This window comes from Protopterus annectens, chromosome 3.part1 (assembly GCF_019279795.1).
Source record: "Protopterus annectens isolate FY-2018-M chromosome 3.part1, PAN1.0, whole genome shotgun sequence".
In the NCBI taxonomy this organism is placed as follows: domain Eukaryota; kingdom Metazoa; phylum Chordata; order Ceratodontiformes; family Protopteridae; genus Protopterus; species Protopterus annectens.
Window position 1 is genome coordinate 656,799,704 of NC_056732.1, and position 13,588 is coordinate 656,813,291.

The following is a 13,588-nucleotide window of genomic DNA, read 5'->3' on the forward strand; positions in this document are numbered from 1 at the left end:
TGATGTCATGTATACTGCTAAGCCACTCCTCAGTGTTGTAGTGCTGCACCGTATGGTACATCCTTAGTCCGGTGGGATGTTTGTGATTCACTATTACCTGCCTCATTTGCATGGCATTGACTACTAATTCCTAGTTACCACGCCGAACACTGTCACAGACCCTTAGCAACCCTTGCATCTTGGTTGTGGTGTACCATGCATACCATTGAGTATTATGGTGAAATCATGATTTGTATTACATTGCGATTTTATGACATTTGTATATATTTTCTTTGTGTTCCCGTTTGTGAACACATGCCCTGTGGTTGTACTTTGCATTACTGTGAACATGACATTAAATGTTGTTTTTTAGGTGTTGTGCATCTTTTCTTATGCCATTGGCTGTATATTTAGCCATTGGAATATGTTAACTTTGTAATACATGAGTCTGGTCTGCATTCATAGCTCCGATGTTCTGTTTGGAAAAATGTAAACCGTGTTTTTTGGTTTACATTTCTGTGGGCTTACGCTACACCTGCACCACTTCATGAATCGCTATGTACCTTCATTTGCATGGTGCGGCACTGCGCATGGGGTGATTAGCATACCTAAGCCGAGGGCTGCGCAGATCTGGCATACGCCGGTAGTGCACGTGGAATTGGATCATACCTGAATTGCTCGGTGGACATGTTTGGCATTATACCACCTACGCTATGCCTGCGCCTGGTGCAAGCTTCATGAATCCCGGGGTAAATCTAAGAGGACTCAGGTTAAACTCAGGAAGTGAGTTTGTGATAGCAGGTTATCAGGCAATGCAGACTAACATAAAAACTCTGCAGATAATTTGTTGTTTGACAGGATCAATGCAGGTTCTGCAGGACTGGTGCAATATAAGGATACACAGAGTTCCCAGTAAGTAGCAGTGCTGTGGAGTTTTGTACCCGTTGCAAGCCATCAAGTTCTGTATCTAGTGGCCACAGGAGCAAAGTATCATAGTGATGTAGTAAGGAGTTGACAAGAACATGCACTAATGTGAAGAAATTCAGAGGACGGGATGAGCTTTTGTGGTGGAAAACCGTTGATTTGATCACAGCTGAAATACTGTCCTTTAAGGTCAGTGTGCCATCAAGGATGACTCCTAGGTCCTGCACCTTAGACATGAACAGAAGTTTATTACCCCAATAACAGACATCTGAAGACAAGACAGAAAGAGATAAGTCCCAAAGTGTAGCATAAATTACCTCTGCCGATTTCATGGTTGTGTTAAGTTTAGGCCAGTTACTGACTATCTAATTATAGATGCTTTCCAAGTTTTCCAGTCTCATGCAAGATTGTTTAGACAGAGGCAGAATCTTAAGGGAATGAGAGGTGTAACTAGGTGACCTCAGAAAAACATTAGCATTGTACACCTATTAAATTCATAACTTCTTCCAAATGAAAATGCATATAGTTAGTAAAAGGGAGCCCAGCATGATGCCCTGTGTTGCATCATAATCAAGAGAGGATTACAAATTAGTCCCTGATACTGCCCTATGTGTGCAACCTGAAAAGTAATAGGCAAATTAGTCTGGGACAATACCAAGAATATCACGGTAACATTCCAAATGGTTAAGAAGAAGGGCTCAATCTACCATATCAAACATCACAGCAATAACAAGCAGGACAGAATAATATTTTAACCCCCTCACCATAAGGAGGTCAACAAATTAGAGTAGTACACATACTGTAACTAGTTCTAAAGTTGGACTGGCAAGAATATTGATGTTATATCTCAAGTAGGACTCCAAGCAAAAGTGCACTACTTTTTTTAAGATCTTACCAACAAGTAGACGATCTGAGATACACAGACAAACATATTGTTATTCTGAATCTAGCCCAAACCATGTTTAGCTGTGTAGGAAAGACTATAACATGAAGTGAATTGGTGATTGGACAAAGAGCCTCCAACATGCTAAAGCAAGACTGTCTTAACCCTCCTGCACTACCATACTAAAGCTTGTTAATACTAGCTCCAAACTTAAACCTGCCCCTGCTCCTAACCTTAACCATTGGCTTTACTGACCTGAGTGTATCCATAAAGACTTAAAAAAAAAAAGGTAAAAAGTCATGGAAATTCAGTAACCATATAGCTGAAACACTTGATATCCTTAAGGTGTCATTTTCATATATCCCATGAGCATCTATTACAGGACGTTTAAAGTATCACACAATGAAAAGTCTAGTTTGGCTATGTTTTTCTTAGTTTTTATTAATTGGTTTATCTGTGTGACCTTTTTACTCTTTGGTTTGGTTGACCTTGACCATGCATATTACCTTATGAAAAAAAAACTTTGTGGAACACTACTTGTACTGCACAAGACAGGCACAGACAGTGAGCAGTGCACAAACAAATGAGCACAACACTAAACATATCATTTTATTTAACCCTTACTCAAACCCTAACCACCAGCCCTCTCACAAACACACTTAACTTGTGTCTGCATTCTGAACTGAATGCATTCCGATCTGTCAGTCAAATGAACTGATACCACAGTTCACACTGTCTGCATTTTGAACTGCAACTTTATATATACATGCGTGTGCACGCGCGCACATGCGCACGCGCGCGTGTGTGTCTGTGTGTGTGTGTGTGTGTGTGTGTGTGTGTGTGTGTATATGTACATATATATATATATATATATATATATATATATATATATATATATATATATATATATATATATATATATATATATATATATATATATACGCTTTAACAGATTAAAATTTAAAGCAAAAATTAAATGGCTCCAAACAATACAGCCTATTAAAATATGTATATTAGATAGTTTAACTGTGGAGCATATAACAGACTGTAAGTTCTAGGACACAGTAAAATGTGTATAATGAAAGCAAAAATCCCAGCATATAACAGACTAGAGACATTGAATACATTAGCTGTCATCTTTTAAATAAGTACTGTTTACCTGCTGATATTCTTAAATTACTTCTAACAGTAACCACCCATTAAGTTTGTCATCTGAACCTCGCCTTCTGTTACACTTCCCAGCATCCCATAAAAGTCTGAGCAGGTTGATGCATGTGCATCCACCTACCTGATAGAATAAATCTACGTTCTTCCTTTTGTTAAGTGCCTGTTGTACTCACATCCAGTCCCACACACTTATGGATTTTTAAGCTTCTGGAAAGTAAATCTAGGTGATCATCTTGTTGGCTACCTCACAAGGCCTCTGTCCTCCTACACACTTTTTTTTCTAGCTCCTAATTGTGCAGCTGAATAACAGTTTCTGGTGAGAGTAAAGAAACAAAAACTACCACTGCTAATCTACCTGAACAGATGGGTTGCAGCATGCTGAAAGAGCTTGTCATAATTTCCAGCTACATTCTTCACATTATGCATAGTCACTAACAGAGGAATATAACTATTATTTCACTGGTTTGGCATGAAGCATCATTTTAGTGTTAATTTCTTCCTAGCACAATTTAGTATTGCGGGCTAGAAAATTTCATTTTTGCAGAATTTTAGTTGTATCTAACATAAGTTCATTTGGAAAAAGCTCTGATATTTTTGTGTCCTTGCCTGAAGAAATAAACTCTATAATCTGTCCAGTCTGACCATCTATATTTGCAGTCAGTAGCACATATCACATTTATTAGACCTGCAAGGATGCTGTATTACATTCCCCAAGAGGGATCAAGATGTGATCTTTCAGAAACCAGCATCTTAGTCACAACTGCTTGAGAGCCTATCTTACCTATAAATTAACAGATCTTGCATCCCCTATTTGCATATATATATATATATATATATATATATATATATATATATATATACATATTTATTTGTTTTTTATTTATTTTAACTACACAGTTGCATAGCTGTGTGCGAAGGAGATACACCACTGTGAATTAAAGAGCATTTTCACACAAATAATGATCCTGTGGTAGCTACGTTTGCCACTTTGATCTGTGAATAAAGGTCAGTCCAACCAGTTGTGGACTTGCCACAAAAGCCTGATCAAATTGTAACTGAGCAACTTGTAAGGAAGGTCCCTGTATCATTTTGTAATTTTTATAGCATCTTACTTGCAACTAAAAGGTATGAGCATGACAGGTAATGTGATGCATGAGACGGAGCAGATAGACGTGGGTACAGTCAAATTTAAAAACTGTCACTCTTTTTCGCTGAAGTTCAAAATGTTCCACTCTCTGCGTTCACTAGTTGTGGTTCTTGTACTCCTATTTTACATATAAAAAACTCTTGAGGCTGTTACATTTATAAGAAAAGAGAAATTGCTGTATCGGACAGAGACTGGATACATGCAAAAAGAGTTTACATACACCTAGACAGACACATACCTCTGCAGATGCCCCCCCCCACATACACATATGCAAAGTGAAACCCTACAATGGAGAGAAGCATTACAATCTAACTATCAGAATTTCAGTTCACTTTGGTGAAATCAGTTATTATTAAACCAAAACACTTTAGTAGCAAGCATAGTACCATGCTATCACTAAATCAAGAAGTTCATTCAATGGTAGCCTGGCTCTGTGTGAATTAACTACAAATATTGCATCACTATGACAGTGCAGTGAAACTGTATCTAAAGGAATTGCTACTCTTTCATTCTGTGTAGCTCAGATATAATTTATCACTTTTTCTTGTGTGGACAAAGCATGTCAAGAGCTATCACTTGAACATGTAGTCCTTACTGACTAGATGAATGCACCACTGGTGTATTGATTAAGTTGCTCAGATGAGCAGTGCGAAATAAGGGAATCATTACATTTTCCTTTTAAATAAACATTAAATTTGACCCTTAAATTTATGCTGGTAGAATTAGTTTTAATGGAGTAGGCATTGTTCTGCATATGACTCTCAATCCTAAACTGAATTTACCTTTATTTCATTTATAAGTACTTTTTCCAAGTGCTTAAAACTTTCAGGTCTGCATATTAAGCCATAGTTTTACAGTCCTAGTTCCACTGGATACCTTTGCTAGTTCATTGAACTGTATTTAGTGACTGTGTCAGACAGCCTTAGAATGAGGAACCTTATTGACCACAAACACATACACACACAGACTCACACATAACACACACTCACAAGCACACAGGCAATGGACCCTAATAGTATATGTAACCATCTGACAGTGTTGGTGTATCAGATTTTGGAATGGCTAAAATAAAGACATTCATTGTCATGCACCAGCACTTTAATGATACATGCATTGCTAAAACAGCCTTGCTCGAGACTGCATTAACATGGAGGCTGCACATATCCAAGACTGCAGTTCGACTATTCATAACCACTAAAGGGAGGTACTAGAAAGCCAATGGAAACTCAAAGGCATAGGAAATATCTAGGGACAGAATGTCCTATAGCTGATGGACCAAAAGGAAAATAGAGAGGGCAAAGACATGATAAGCATTCTGTAATATATTTAGAGTTAAAGTTTAAAACTGGAAACAGAGTTTACGTTACCACTGTCATGGCGCATTGAGCTTTGTATCCACCAAGCCTTGAAAATGTATCAATGTGACAGATCATTTTAAAGTTACAGAATTATATAAATAAATAAAAAATAAAGAACTCTAGCAACAGCAAAATGAGGTCATTTTTATTACAAGTGACTCAATAGTGTGCATATTTATGGAATTTGACCTAATTACAGTATAAAACAGAAAATAATTTGTTTCTGAGAAGACTTTGTGCTAAAAGTATATAATATTCTTAGAATGTAGGTAGTATTACATGAGTCTGTCTATGCTGGGGGTTTAATGTCCCTTCTTAGCATGTGTGTACTGTGCCAGTTTAAAATAAATTCAAAACTGATATTGCATGTACACCCAGGAAGTATTCTGGAATTCTAGGGAGATTTTAAACAGGAGGGCACATCATTAAAGATTTCAAGAGCAAAGGCTGGTGCACTGATCTTATTTAGATCCAAATTAGAATGGCACTTAAAGTGTACAATGGGCCTTAATAGTATATCTGACAGTGTTGGTGTATCAAATCTTAGAATGGCTAAAATAAAGACATTCAATGTCATGCACCAGCAAACCAATAATACTTGCATTGCTAAAACAACAGGTACAGTATAGAACAAATATGATTTATTTATGTCTTCACTAACTTTTGGGAATTAATTTTAACTTGGATGCCAACTTCATGCTTTTTAAGACGGAGTTGGTGAACTTCATGACACCCATGCAGATGGACAATACAGTTACGACTGCTGAAACCTATACAAATGCACTTTATAAGCACTTGCACGAGTGCATTGATCATGCTATCCCAAACAGAACTAAGACGCGATCCTCCAAAAAAAGGAAGCCAATCTGGTGGGCCCCTGCCATAAACAAGCTTTACAACAGAAGGAAGAAACTGTTGCAAAAGAGAGTAAAATCCCATGGGTGGAGGAGATCCCTGGTCAGCCTCAGTAAGAAGCTGATATCCCTTATAAGATCATCCAAAGCTAGCTATGAAAACAAAATCACCACTGATTCTATGGACAACCACAAAGCATTCTATAGCTATGTCAAGAATCTCAATGGCAACACCCAGATCTGCTCTGAGTTACAGCACAACGGCATGAAAATTACAGAATCAACTGATATTGCCAACATCCTGGCAGATAGGTTCAGTGCTAACTTTACCCACCACTCACCCCCCTAAAGTGCCCATATCTATACAGAGAATGCAGAGTCCCTGTAATCACAACTATGCTGGTAAAAGAAGCTGAGATCCCTTATAAGATCCTCCAAAGCTACCACTGATTCTATGGACAACCACAAAGCATTCTATAGCTATGTCAAGAATCTCAATGGCAACACCCAGATCTGCTCTGAGTTACAGCGCAACGGCATGAAAATTACAGAATCAACTGATATTGCCAACATCCTGGCAGATAGGTTCAGTGCTAACTTTACCTCCCTCTCACCCCCTAAAGTGTGCATATCTATACAGGAAGAATGCAGAGTCCTTGTAACTAAAACTACACCAGTAAAAGCTGCACTCTCTAAAGCCAAAAACACAGCATCCATGGGACCGGACAACATTCCAGGCTGCATTTTACACGAACTTCAGAACAAACTGGCTCCCTGCCTAAGCAACATGTTCAATCATAGCCTTATGTCAGGCTTTGTGCCCACTGAATGGCACACAGCAACAGTTATCCCACTCCACAAAGGGGGAGCCACCACTGATCTCAGGAACTATAGCCCTATTAGCCTGATGAGCCTGGTCTGTAAGGCCATGGAACGTATCATCATGGAACTCATAAACAAAGACATTGGTAACATCCAAACTCTGGACCCCACCCAGTTCAGGTTTGTGAAAGGCAGATCATGCCTCCTGAACCTGATCGACTTCTTTGAGGCAGTCACCAAAGCCATTTGAGACAGTCACCAAAGCCGTAGACGAGGGTAAGGTGGTTCACACAGCCTATCTTGACCTCATCAAGGCTTTCAACACCATACCCCACTCTGGAATTATAGCTAAACTCATTAAACTAGGTATAAATCCCTATGTCACAAGATAGGTTGGCAACTGGCTCACTGACAGAACCCACACTGTAAAAGTTGCAGACTCCAAATCTGACTTCAAACCAGTGACAAGTGGAGTACCGCAGGGTTCAGTTCTGGGACCTCTCCTGTTTGGTATCTACTTCTCTGAAGTACAAGCTAACACAGAAGGCCTGTGGCTAAAGATGTTTGCAGATGACTGCAAACTAGGAACCATAGTCAAGTCCCCAAATGATGTTGACATCCTACAAAAGGGCCTCACTGAGACAGATGCCTGTTATCAGAGCCATGGCTTCAAGCTCAATGCCAAAAAATGCATTGTCATCCCTTTGGTAAAACTCAGTACATATGAACTACCACATAGGTGGCAGTCTACTTAATGCCGAATGTGTGATAACAGACCTTGGGACACAGGTGGACACTAGTCTCTCCTTTGATAATCACATTGCCACAGTAGTCAGGAAATCCTTCTACATGGCACACCTCATCACAAAAAGGTTTTCATCCAGGAAAAAAGAGGTCATTGTTCACTTCTACTTTCATTAGACCCATTATAGACTACAACTCCCCTTTTGGAATGTACCTCAAAAGACATCTGCAGCAGCTGGAAAGGCCACAGAAGTTCCTCACAAAGAGGATTACTGGCCTCAAACAGATGCCCTACACTGATCGATTCAAGAAACTCCAGCTTTACTCTGTAGCATACCACCTACTCCAAAGTGATCTCTGCCTGACATATAAAGCTATGCCAAACCCAGAGCTGTTGGACATGCTACACCTAAAGAAATCCCAGTCCCTCCAAGCTACATGCTCTAGGGACCTAAACCTTGTCACCACAATAAACAGGATATGCTGGAGGGATAGATTCCTGACCCAGAGACTTCCCATACTCTGGAACAAGCTACCCATCTATATCAAGCAAAGCTCCTATTGGCACTCTTGAAGAAAAATCTTGATAAGTGGATGGGAAATAGGAAATTCACCCCATGGGATCACGTCTGTGGCTCTGCTTGACAGGGGCACAGGAAAATAACTTTCTTGGGTGGCAAAAGCCAGGGAACCTTGTCGTCTAGGCTTACTTAGGCCCTTGGGCTGATAGCCTGGTACCTACCTATGAACCTATAACTTCCTAACTTTAATAACTGGTGATTACAACATAGTTGCAGACTCTTTGACTGTTAAATCTTTACTTTCAACTGAAAACCATGTAAGAGAACAGGCAAAAGTAAAACCAGGTATGAAAAATCTTAAGCTGCTCAACACATGAAAATTATATCATCATCATAATTTTCATCAACTCCTTTTTCTGCACGAGACCAGGGTATCACATCAACTGTCACCATCACCCTTGTTTTAATGACACTCTTCTATCTTCTTCAACAGTCATACTTGACTGACACAGGTCTTTTCTCACACAATTCATCCAAGTCTTTTCTGGATCCCCTTGTTCCCTCTTGCCTTCTTGGTTCTCCTAAAGGTTCTTCTTCAAAAGGCTATCCTCTATTTCTCTTCATGTGTGCCCAAGCCACATAATCTGCTCTCTTTGACCGTCTCTGGAGTGGAAGTTACTTGAGTTGTTGCTCTGATGGTCTCATTTCTTCATCACTCTATCTGTGTGCATCCTATGATCTGTCTCAGGCACATGGCCTCCACCCCCTCTTGCTTCCTCAGAGATGCTCTTCCTTTACTGCCCAAGTTTCTATACCATAGTAGTACTGGTTGCACCCCTGTTTTGTCGACCTTACTATTCAGCTTCTTTTGCATTCTTTTCTCACATACAACCCCTGACAGTCTGTGCCATTTTGGCTGCAGCCCCTCTGATTCTAGCTTTGACCTCCTCATTCAGAATTCCCTTCTTCTCACCCAACCCCCCCCCCCACATACTTGAAGCTATTAATCTCTTCCACTAGTTTTCTCTTATTTCAATTTTAAGGTTGTTCTGATTCCCCATTTGCTACCATGACATCCATCTTATCTGTATTCAGTTTCAACTTTTTGACTTTAGTTTCATATTCTATTCCCCAGTTATTTGCCAGTATTCTTGTTCAGAGTATGCTAGTAATGCCACATCACTCGCATGCAACAGTTTTGTTGAGCTGTTCCCTCGGACCTGCTTGTTAATTGAGTGTACCACCAATATTAACAGCAGTGACCAAAGGGTTGACCCAGATGTACACCCACTCCTACCAGGAAGCACTCTGTAAATCCAACACTCTTCTTATTTGGGTTATTTCAGCCTTGCACATTTATTCTACCCAAGTTTCTGGGATCATAAGATCATAGGATTACAGGAGGTTACTAGGCTAATGGCCCTGGGGCCCTTACAAACCTAGCCAAGAGTTTATCCCCAAACAAGAACCCTCAGTCAGCACCTGTCTCCCCTGTCAAGCTGAGATTTCAGACCATTGCAGGATAGTCCAAGTCAGCTTTCTCAGGTCTTTGTCATATGCTATCTCCAAGTTTAGGAATGCTCAGTTGGACTCTTTCCTCATCTATGGCTTTTTAACTATCTGTCTCACTGCAGATATGTGTATGATTAAGCTGTATCCTGGTCTGAATGCAAACTGTTTATCTCCCATCTTGGATTCAACTACTCTGTGTATTTATTTATCACACTCTCCAGCACTGTCAGGCATTGTGATAGGAGTCTGTTACCTCAGTACTGCTCTCACTTGTGAATGTCCCCATTGCTCTTGTCTACTCACAATAAAATGCTTATTCTCCAGTCATTGGTGATATGCCTTTATCTTCATACTGCTGTGAGTACTCTCTGGAGCCATTTCTGCCCTAACTTACACATCTTGACATATCTGCTGTGACCTCGTCTGAGCCTGCTGTTTTCCCTGATTTTGTTTTCCTTAGTGCTGTTCTTACTTTTCCTAGGGTGGGTTCTAATTTTTTTCTTTCACTGTAGGCTTTGTCTGGGGCAGTACACCTTCTGTGAGTAGTATCTTCATTCAGAAATAGGTGTAAGTACACCTTCTTTCTGTATTTGATGTCTTATGGATTGGTATACAGGTTGTCGCTGGTATCCCTTATGAAGAGTGCCTGATGACAACATTCTTTTTCTTTGTGTCATTGCCCTGCAACCTGACAGAGTTTATCTGCATTATCTGTTTAGTCACTGTGATAGTGTGACTGCTTAGCCTCTTTGTTAGTATTTATAGATACATAGATGTGTACTAGGCTGATGACCCTGGAGCCTTTACAAGCCTAGCCCATAGAAGTGCCCTGGCATCAGGCCACTGTTAGTTTCCAGTGTCTCTATCAAGTAGAGCCACTGGAGTGATTCCCAGTGTGAACTTTCTATTTCCCATCCACTCATCATGAGTTCTCTTGAAAAGAGCCAGTGAAGTGCTCTGCTTGATATGTATGGGAAGTCTATCCCAGAGCATGGGCAGTCTCTGGGTTATGAACCTGTCCCTCCAGCATGTTCTGTTGATTGTGGTAATGAGGCTGAGATCCCTGGAGCGTGTGGTGTGGAGGGATTGGGATTTCTTTAGCTGTAACATTTTTAACTGGGCTGGGTCAGACATGGCTTTGTAAGTCAAGCAGAAATCGTCTCTTAATAGATGATATGAGACAGAGAAAAGCTGAGTTTTTTTAGTCTGACCATGTAGGACATATGTTTAAAGCCTAGGATCCTCTTTGTGGGGTACTTTTGCAGCATCTCCAGTTGTTACAGGTGTCTAGTGAGGTACATGCCAAATGGGGCATTGTACTCGATGGCTGGCCTAATGAGGGAAGAGTAAAGGGAGACAATGACCTCTTTCTTCCTGGATGCAAAATCCTTAGTAATGAGATGTGCCACATAGAAGGACTTTCTGACCAAAGTGGCAATGTGGTGGTCGAAGGAGAGGTTGCTGTCATCCTGTGTCCCTAGATCTCTTATAACACCTTCAGTGTTCAGTGGGCTACCATCACTGTGGCAATTAGTGGGAACTGAGATTTTCCCAAAGTGAATGATGACTCATTTTTTGGCATTAAGCTTAAGGTCATGGTTTCAACACCAGTCATTGGTCTCAGTGAGGCCTTTCTATAGGACAATAATGGCTCCCAGTTTTCAATTGTCGGCGAACTTGGTCAGTCTGAGTGCCTCTGTGTTGGCCTGGACTTCTGAGAAGTAGATGCCAAACAGGAGAGGACCCATGACCGTTCTCTGTGGGACTCCACTCATGACTGGTCAGCAGTCTGACTTGGAGTCTGCTACTTTCACACTGTGGTTTCTATCTGGGAGCCAATTTGCAACCCACCTAGTGATATAGGGGTTGATGCCTAGTTTGGTGAGGTTATCAATAATTCCAGAGTGTGTCATGGTATCAAAGGCCTTGGCCAGATTGAGATAGACTGTATGACCTGCCTTGCCCTCATCCATAGCTCTGGTGACTGACTCAACGAAGTCAACCAGGTTGAGCGGGCATGATCAACCCTTCACAAAACCAAATTGCGTGGGATCCAGAGTTTGGAGATTCCCTATATCCTTGTTAATTAGGTCCATGATGATGCGCTCCATAGCCTTACATATCAGACTCGTCAGGCTAATGGGGTGATAATTCTCAGGGTCTGTAGTCACACCCCGTTTATGGAGGGGAGGACTGTAGCAGTGCACCATTCTGTAGGGAAAATGCCTGTGGCGAGGCTGTGATTGAACAGGGCACACAGGTGTGGTGCCAATTCACTTTGCAGCTCATGTAGAACACAGCCAGGGATATTGTCAGGTCCCATGGAAGCTGTATGGCCTTGGACAATGCAGCTTTAACCTGTGCTGCAGTAATGCTGAGTTCCTGGCATTCTTCTGGTATTGTGATTGGTCCTTGGGGGGGGGGAGGGGTAAAGTTGGCACTGAATCTGTCGGCCAGTATGTTGGCAATATCTGTTGGCTCAGTATATGAGGTACCATTGTGCAGTAACTCAGAGCAAATCTAGGTATTGCTGTGGACAGATGCTTAAAAGTTGATACTGCAGGGTATTGCATACTTAATAAAAAGTGAACTCAGGTGGGGACCTTCTTTTGATAATTGGTAAAATATACTGAAATAAGAAATTCAGCAATGCAGTAAAGACATGAACTCCTTGCCTTGGAGGAAGTTGGATGAATGCATCCAACAGTTAGAAGAAAGGCTTAAAAAGACATGCCCCGGGATTCATGAGCTTGCGCCAGGCGCAGGCGTAGCGTAGGCTGTATAATGCCAAATATGGCCGCCAAGCGATTCAGGTATGATCCAGTTCCACGTGCACTACCAGCGTACACCAGATCTGTGCAGCCCTCAGCTCAGGTATGCTAATCACCCCATGCGCAATACTGCACCATGCAAATGAAGGTACATAGTGATTCATTAAGTGGTGCAGGCATAGCATAAGCCCACAGAAATGTAAACCAAAACAAAAAAAAATGGTTTACATTTTTCCAAACAGAACATCGGAGCTATGGAAGTGGATCAGACTCATGTATTACAAAGTTAACATATGCCAATGGCTAAATATACAGCCAATGGCATAAGAAAAGATGCACAGCACCTAAAAAACAACATTTAATGTCATGTCCACAGTAATGCAAAGTACAACTGCAGGGCATGTGTCCGCAAATGGGAACACAAGGAAAATATATACAAATGTCATAAAATCGCAATATAATACAAATCATGATTTCACCATAATACTCAATGGTATGCATGGTACACCACAACAAAGCTGCAAGGGTTACTAAGGGTCTGTGACAGTGTTCGGCACGGTAATTATGAATTAGTAGTCAATGCTATGCAAATGAGGCAAGTGATAGTGAATCGCAAATGTCCCGCCGGACTAAGGATGTACCATACAGCGCAGTGCTACAACACAAGGAGTGGTTTGGAGGTATACATGACATCAGCAGTGGGGTGTGCCACCGCAGCTGTAAGCACATTGGAGCAATGCAAATCCAGCCTGCTCATTGCTAAGCAAAGCCGCAGGATAGGGGTGGGGATGTAGGTATAGCATCATTTAGCTGAGAGCACATATAGTGCCCGAAAGCGCATGTGTACGTGGATGAAAAAGTGCCAGAATCCCGGCAAGCGGATGCATGTGCCGCGCACCATAGCTC